The following is an 8513-nucleotide window of genomic DNA, read 5'->3' as shown; positions in this document are numbered from 1 at the left end:
AACTTAATTTATATATTTGTATCCTGAGAGCCTAGGAAAGTGCCTGAAACATAGCAGATATTTTATAAATACCTGGAGAGTCATCAATTTATGCTTATTCCATCTTCACATAAATAAAAGTGCAGGACCATGAAAGAATTACTAGGATTAGAAACTGTAAGCCAGGGAAGTGCTAAGGGAATTGTGTTGTTTCATCATAATTTGACAGCTTCCCTAATACTGTAGAAAGGGAGTAAAAGGTTCATTAATAACACAAGTGAGGTCAAGTGATTTCTTGTACACAAGAAAGTATAGACTTAAGGATCTTGGCAAAATGAGATTCAGTTAAAAAATGCAAACATTCCTTTAGGGGGTAGACATGAGAAACAAATTTCACGGCAATGACAGGATCAAAAAAGCAGCTGTGCCAATAGTAAGCTGGCAAGAGGTGATACTTTGAAAAATAGTACAGCTTAGAGTTTTATTCTGGAATGGATAGGGTAGATAGGGCTTACCTGGCTGCACCAATGTTTTTGACATCTAGTCTGATCCTCTGAAATCTAATCTTGTTTGCCGACAGCCCTTTCAATGCTCATCAGAGGGGAAAGAGTTACTTCAGAAATCCTAATATTGCTATATGTGTTGGGACATTAAGTTATGAACAGAGCTATAACTACTGCAAGGTAATTTGAAGCAGAAGTACCAAAAACAACATAGAGACAACTGAATTTAGCACCAAGTTAAAATTAATATCAGATTATTTCTTTTGGCCCTCTACTCCAAGTGAGTTCTTTCAGTTTTTAGTTACACTGTCCCCCTCACCCTTCCTTCTCTCCATGGTGGTGCTATCCTTGGCAGTAATTGTTTGTGCCCTGGAGTCACTGCGATCACTATCACCCCTCCACACCAAAAGCCCAAATAGACTATGGTATGTACTTGCACCTGATGAAGATCTACTGGTTACAACATTACATGTAAGGCATCTCCCTCCTGCTCCTGGGGTCTATTAATACCCCAGAAAAGGACTAAGTAAAAATTTTAACATAAGGGCAGAAAACTCCATCCTGCATTATAATGACTCATAACTATGTTGTCCTAGAGTGCCACGTATTCTGTTATAAAAGAAAAGAGTAATCTGGATACTACCACTATTAGGCTGGTTATTAGTAGTAGTAATCTGAGATATTGATCTGAGGAAGCTCTGGTTTGGTTCCCTGATGGCTGGTGCAGGGACACCCAAGTCCTGCCACCCAGCTGGAGGTTATACTAACTGCCCTTCTTTATAACAGTGCCCAGGAAGGATCCCTAAAGGTCAAAGGATGGGTAACCTTTTCAGGTCCCACCTGGGATTGATTGATTATTGGTATTGGGCTCTATCAGCCTTGGGTAATGTTCATGTGACTGCATTGCTCCCTCCCCAGAGTGGTGATGGAATAACCACTCCAGGAAGGTACTCAATAACTTTATCTATGTTGTTCAACAAGGGAAAAGAATGATCAGGAAAGGGTTGGGGAATAGGTGACCCTATCACTAAATCTATGACAATAATCCCTCAGGACTGTAGGCTGTTCAGGAATGCTGGGCTTGTTCTTCACCTCCTCTGGCTTAGCCTGGCCACAGCCAAACCAGAATAAGCAAACTGTTCGATCAAACATTGATGATTTCTCTCAGCCTCTGTTATAATTATTGGGAGTCTCTTGATATGTTTGAGATTGTAAATTGATGTACAGAGAAAATAAGATGACCCTTCTCCCTTATAACAGTTGCCCAGGCAGGATCCTTTCAGGTCTAAGATGTATATCCCTTCAGGACCCACCTGGGGTTAATTGATATATTGATTTGAGCTCTTTAGCTAGGATAACGCCTTGTATTCTGACTGTGATTTCTCCCTTCCCAAAACAAGTTTGACACTGCTTTAGGAAAGTACTTTAAACTTTATATTAACAAGAAGGATATGGGTAAAGGACTATGGTATAGGAGACCCTACTCTACTGGTTGCTAATGAAATCTCAACTGCTGGCAGATGAAGAATCAATGTAGCTTCCCTCTGGTTCAGCCTGGCCAGGACTAAACCAGAGTAGGTAAACTGCTGGGATATTTTGACTTCTTCTTCAATAGATCTTCAGCCTTACAGTTGAGTTATTTCCACCCTTTTCCACCCTCTTCTTCATCTCCTGTCCACTTCCCAGATTCCTCCCAGGCCCTAGGAAACCTAGATATCTAGATGATGTAATTCCTAATATCTAGGGGCAGTAGACACCAAGGTGGTGGTCAGGTACAGGTTGGCACAGTATCTCAAGTACAGGAAAAGTTTGCAGAGAGAGATGTTTGCACCCTCTCACTCCAAGACCAGGATCCACTGATCTCTAGCCTCAGCACAGGTCAAAGACCCAGAACCCTTTCAGGATTCTTAACTGCCCCTCCTCCTGCCCCTCGCATGACTCCCTGGGAACATTCCATCCAACTGACTTATTTGTCAATCAAAGGTGAACTTCAAGCTCCCAGAGGTTCAATATAACACCTCTTACTGTTCGTCGTTTGCCAGTTCTACAGCCTTCAGGAAATACCACCCTTTACCACCCTCTTCTTCTTCTCCTACCTACTTCCCGGATCCCCCCCAGGCCCCAGGATACCTAAATATCTAGAGATGGTTTAGGTGCCTAAATATCTAGGGATTCAGAGAGAATCAGAGGATCCACAGGTCAATCAATGTTCAAGATCAAATGTCCAAGGCAAGAATTTAGGCAAAGCTCAGCCAAAGCAAAGCCAAGGTCCCAAAAGACAAAGGGGTCCAAGGGCTCCTGTCAGGGGGCTCCCAGGGTATTTATAGCCTTTCTCTCCAACTGCCTTTCCTCCTCTTCTCATGGCCTCCGGGAACATTCCGATGTCCAACTGTCTTCACCTGTCAATCAAGGTGTGAGTCTCAACTCCCAGAGTTTGAATATGACAATTCTTATCCTTCTTTTCAGTTTAAAACTTTCATATAGTCAATCTTTTTTTAAACAATTAGCCTCCTTAATTTTCCTCTCTCCTTCCCTCCCTCCTTCCCTTCTTCTTTTCCTTCCTTCCTCTATTGCTTTCTTTCCTTTCTACCTGGCACATATGTAGTAGGTTTATTGACTGACTAGCTTATCTATGAAATGTGCCTAATAATATCTGTTGTATCTAACCCACAAGGATGTTGTAATGAACCAACTGAGATTGTATGTAAAGTGCTATATAATCTCAATATTTATTCTACACAACAGAAACTATCATTAGGGAAATGGAGGGGAAACACACGGATGGATGGATATATATATATGTATATGTATATGTATATATATATGTATAGATAGATAGATAGATAGATAGATAGATAGATAGGAATGGTTTCTCCATGCTCTCTTTAGCATCCCCAGTTTGAAATAAAGATGAGAAGCTTTCTGTGGGAAGTAGGAAACAGTGGAAGGTTTGGGGAAAGGGAGTTTTGTTTAAAAAAAAAGAAGGAGGAGGAGGAGGAAGAGGAGAAGAAGAAGAAGCAAAAAGAAAGAATTAAAATAGTACCTAAATACCCAAAGAAGAGACACAAAAAGCAAAATCGAAACAGAACAAATCAAAACAAAATGAAAGAAAATGTAAGAGAAAAACCAGAACTCCCACTTTCTACCAGAAGGTGTCATTAGGGGGCCAAGTTTGGTAAGGCACTCATTCCCTTTTATTCTATCATCAAAACAGAAGTATGAGAGCTGGCCTTTGAACCAATGAGGCCTATGTTCAGCTCCTAGATATGACATGTTAGCTGTGTGATCCTCAGGAGGTCAATTAAACTTCCAGTGTCTTCAAAAATGCTAATATTATAAATTGCAGTAAAAATGTTGATTTGTTTTGGTAGTCAGTTACTTTATCTGTAAATTCTTAATGCCTAGGAAATCACAAGCCTTCTCTGTCCTCCCAAAGAAGAAGACAGGAACAGATTTCTTTTTAGCTTAAATTTTTCTCTTCCTACTGAGTAGACCAGAGAGATGGTCTTCCCTTTGGTCTCTCTTTCTATTAGTCCTTGCTATAGAACTTCCTATTGTGGTTCAAGTGGGGAAGTTCTAGGCAACCACTTTCACATGTCAGTTAAGGCAGAGGGTCTCAATGAGGTGATCTAGAGCCTGTGTTCATGGCCATCCTTTCTGCTTTATATTTCCTTTTCTGAGTATCAGTAAACATTAGGGATGGATGAAAATAGTCTTGATGACAACCTTTTGAGTTCAAGTGGTTGTAGTTCATAGGTCTGTTGGTCAGGGACACCTAGTGGTTGGGAGATTTTTTTTTTCATTAGAGAAGATGAGTACCAACAAAAGGATGAGCTTAGGCTCTGACCTGGATTCCCAGAATATATCTGACTTAAGTGAATTATGTGGACAGTACAGAACTGAGAAGTCCATTTTCTTTCCATTGAATAGGAATTGATTTCCATCCATAGGATAGGTTACTTCAATATAAAAGAATGGCATATGACCACAAGGAAGCAAGATAACTCTTATTCATTGTTTAAGGAGTAATAGAAAGTGTAGACTTCCAATTGACTTGACATTGATATTTCTATTGTGTGGATAGAATTTTTTACTCCCCAGGTCTCTCTTACCCAGAATCCCATTTGTGTCCTCACGCTGAGTGCAAACACTGTATGCATGTGCTGTACATAGAATATAGTTCTGGTTGACTCTGCCCTCTCTCTCTCTTCCCCTGATCATGGCTACAGAAGCTGGCTTTGAGCCAGGCAGGAAAACTTACTAACATGGTCTTAATTTTGTTAGATAATTAGGTTTTTATACTTCTATTTCCTTTTTATTCCTTCTACTTCAAGTGATTATTAACAAACATCATAAAATAAAGACTCACTGGGTAGAAGGTAACCTTGTTAGGTAATGAGAATATTACTGTAGAACACTGTACAACTCTTAACCCTGCCACCTTGCTTCCTGATTTACCAGTCTCAGGAGAATCATTGCACGGTTGTGAATCTCTAGTGCCCATGGCTGAAAAGCCTCAAGATAATCTCCTGGACACTCCTTTAGACAATCAAGACTTAGTCTTATTCATTGATGGTTCTTTTTTCATGAGGGACGGCATACACTAAACTGGAGCTACTGTAGTTACAGAATTTGCCATTGTGGTCAGCTTCACTGCCCTCAAATATAAGTGCTCAAGGTGTACAACTTATAGTTCTAAAACATGCCTGTATAATTGCCAAAGATAAGAAGGCAACTATTTATACAGATTCTAGATATGCATTTGGAATATGTCATATATGGTATGCAATGGCTTCAAAGAGGATTTTTGGAAAATCAGCCGGAAAATGTATCACAAATGCAGAAGTCATTAAAGAAGTTCTTTCTGCTCTCCAGCTTCCTGAAGCCCTACCTGTGGTTCATTGCTCTTCCCATAAAGGTGGAACTGACCTTGTCTAGAGGAAACCACCAGGCAGACACTACAGCAAAAGTTGCTGCCTCAGAAGGACCTGAATTAATTTTAACACTGGCAACTAGTGATGACTTAAATTTATCCCATTTTTTTAAACCCTTAACTTCTGTGTATTGGCTCATAGGTGGAAGAGTGGTAAGGGTGGGCAATGGGGGTCAAGTGACTTGCCCAGGGTCACACAGCTGGGAAGTATCTGAGGCCAGATTTGAACCTAGGACCTCTCATCTCTAGGCCTGACTCTCAATCCACTGAGCTACCCAGATGCCCCTATCCCATTCTTATAAAGAACTGGAAATGGAAAAATGGAAGCAAAAATTTAAGGCAAAACAGATAAGTGGAGTATGGGTAGCATTTTAAGGAAAACCACTGCTTCAAATATGCCAATCTATTCACAAAAATGGTTACTTTGGTACTCAGGACATTGTAGACTCTATTAAAAGAGTATGAATCGCCCCTGGTATAACTACTATTGCTTCTAAAATGTGTGCAGCCTGCCACACCTGTCAAGCATATAATCAGCATGCCTTTCATGGCAAAACTTTTGGTGGGCATCCTCTGGCTTACACACCTTTTGAACACCTATGAATTGACTTTATCACTATGCCAAAGGCTGAACAGTATAAATTTTGTCTAGTCATAGTGGATCAACTGACCAGATGACTAAAAGCATTTCCTACCATCTGGGCCATAGCAACTTTTGATTAAGAGATTATTCCTTGCTTTGGCTTGCCTGCATATATTGATTCAAATAGGGGAACTCATTTTCCTGATTCGTTTTTATCTCAGCTGTATTCTTGTTTGAGGATAATTCCAAAATTCCATGTACTGTATCATCCCTAGAGCTCAGGTCAAGCTGAGAGAATGAATAAAGACCTAAAAACCATGATTGGCAAATTGTGCATGCAGACTCATTTCAAATGACCTGAAATTCTCCCTCTGGTCCTATTTTATCTTAGAAGCAGGCCCCCAGGAGATCTATACATCTCGCCATTTGAGATAATTTTTGAACATCCCCTATGGAGGTTAAGCCACTCTCTCCTGTATATACATCATTGCTAGGGGGAGACACTTCTATTTCCTCCTATAAATAGGATTTACAAACCAAATTGAGGGAACGCCATGAATCTGGAGCTGCTATACAAGCAAGTCCTATAGACTTGTTCCATGACCAACATCCAGTAGACAATATATATAAGAACTTCCAGAGTACTGGAGCAACCCAGTCTGCCTGGGAAGGTCCATTTCAAGTCCTATTAACCACTCCAACAGGTATCAAAATTAGAAAGGACTCTTGGATTCATTGTTCTCATGTAAAAAGAGTATCTTCTACTGACACTGAGTGACTATATCCTATCATGCTTATCATATTTGCTGATTGTTTTAAGATTTCATTTTGTTTGCTAAGTTCACATATTAAATTAATATAATATATTCTGTTACTCTATGTCACTTTAAGTTACTGTGGTTTGGCCATTAGCTATATGTTCTGACATACTGTTTTTATTTGCATAGTCCTACTGTTTTTATTTGCACTGTCCTGTACTTGGAATGAAGATAAGCAGTTTTCTTAATGAAAATCATTTGCACTGTGGGATCCATATTTCTGAGAGGGTTCAAGCTGCATCACAGAATTCCATAGTGCTCCCCAGAACTCTAAGAGAGGGGGCAGTTAAAGGCAGTTGGAGTCCTGGCATAAGAAGCCAGGTCACCCCTCTTGCAGGGGTCCTGACCCTTTGCTCTTGGCTCTGAGCACAGGGACAATCTGTGTAGCTCTGGGCTGAGACATTCAGTCACTGACAGCCAGGGCTGCTTTACCTTGCCAGCAACCTCAAAGATAGACCTTTAAGCAAAAACACAGTCTACCTTCTGTTTAACAGTTTAGGTTTTAGAAGGAAGATTATTTAGGGGCTTAGATTAGAGTTTAGCCATTCAAGTTACATCCCCACCCCACCCCCAGGGGGAATATGTTGTTAGCCTACAGTTAACAGTTTAGCCAAATTACTTTCCCATCTCTTTCCTTAAACTGATTCCTTTCTCCTGTTCCCTGAAATCATTAAATACATTTAGTTTGTGAAAGATAGAGATGGTATTCAGTTAACTTGGGATTATACTTACTACCTTCCTTTCACCAAGCTAAGCATTTCATTTAAGCAGGGGCTTTAACTGCTTTTTCCCTGGGGGCCTGTGGTCAGATTTGCTGACCACTTTAACATCATACATTTCCATCCTGTGAGAGAGTAATTCAAACAAAGAAAGTTATCATCACAAGGGGTTTAGTTTCTATCCACTTACCATCTTGGCCCAGAAGTTACCAAGCTAGAATATCCTCCATAACCAGACAGTTAACTGATTTCCAACTGCTTACAGGGTGGTGGGAGGAAAAGGAGTACTCCACAGGCTCCTGCCCCTCTCATCCAGTCAAGTCTGCCTGCTTCTCCAAAGATCAGGGATTGGGGAGACTTCATTGCCACTGATCCCTGATCTCACAGTTTCCCTAATCTTACAGGACTCAAGCAGTGGAGCATGGCCAAGTTAAAAAGGATGAGAAACCTTTGTATTGTGCCTCTCCTTGGGTAAACACTGTGTGTCACTGATTGTGAACAATATACTTTTGATTTTTAAAAAATGTTTATCATTGTTTTTTCTTGTATGTGCTATAGAGTATTTGAATTTTTTTTCTTCTCTCATTTTTTGTACTTGAAGTACATGATAACAGTATTGTTTTTAAATTTTGTACTAATATAAGTTTACAATATTCATTAGCCCTGATATTAATATATACTCAAAAGCTTTAGACTATGGAAACCTGCCATTGATTGTCAAATATTATGGGACTTTTATTAATTATTGTGTCTGATTATAGAAGAAGGGACCACAAAAGAGCCATTATATGGTGCCAAGAATTACAAGGTCAAGGAGACCAACCCATCCTGATAGCATTGATAAGAATCTGCACCAAGACAGAGAACTTGTTTGGGGTTCGAGAAAGTGGCTGTTTGACAATGTCAGATGCACATTACATTATTGAAAAAAAATAACTTAGAAAAAAGATTAAATAATTCATAGGAGTAAGTGTGCCA

Source organism: Gracilinanus agilis, chromosome 5, assembly GCF_016433145.1.
Source record: "Gracilinanus agilis isolate LMUSP501 chromosome 5, AgileGrace, whole genome shotgun sequence".
NCBI classification, from domain to species: Eukaryota; Metazoa; Chordata; class Mammalia; order Didelphimorphia; family Didelphidae; genus Gracilinanus; species Gracilinanus agilis.
Note: the sequence above shows the minus strand (reverse complement) of the source record.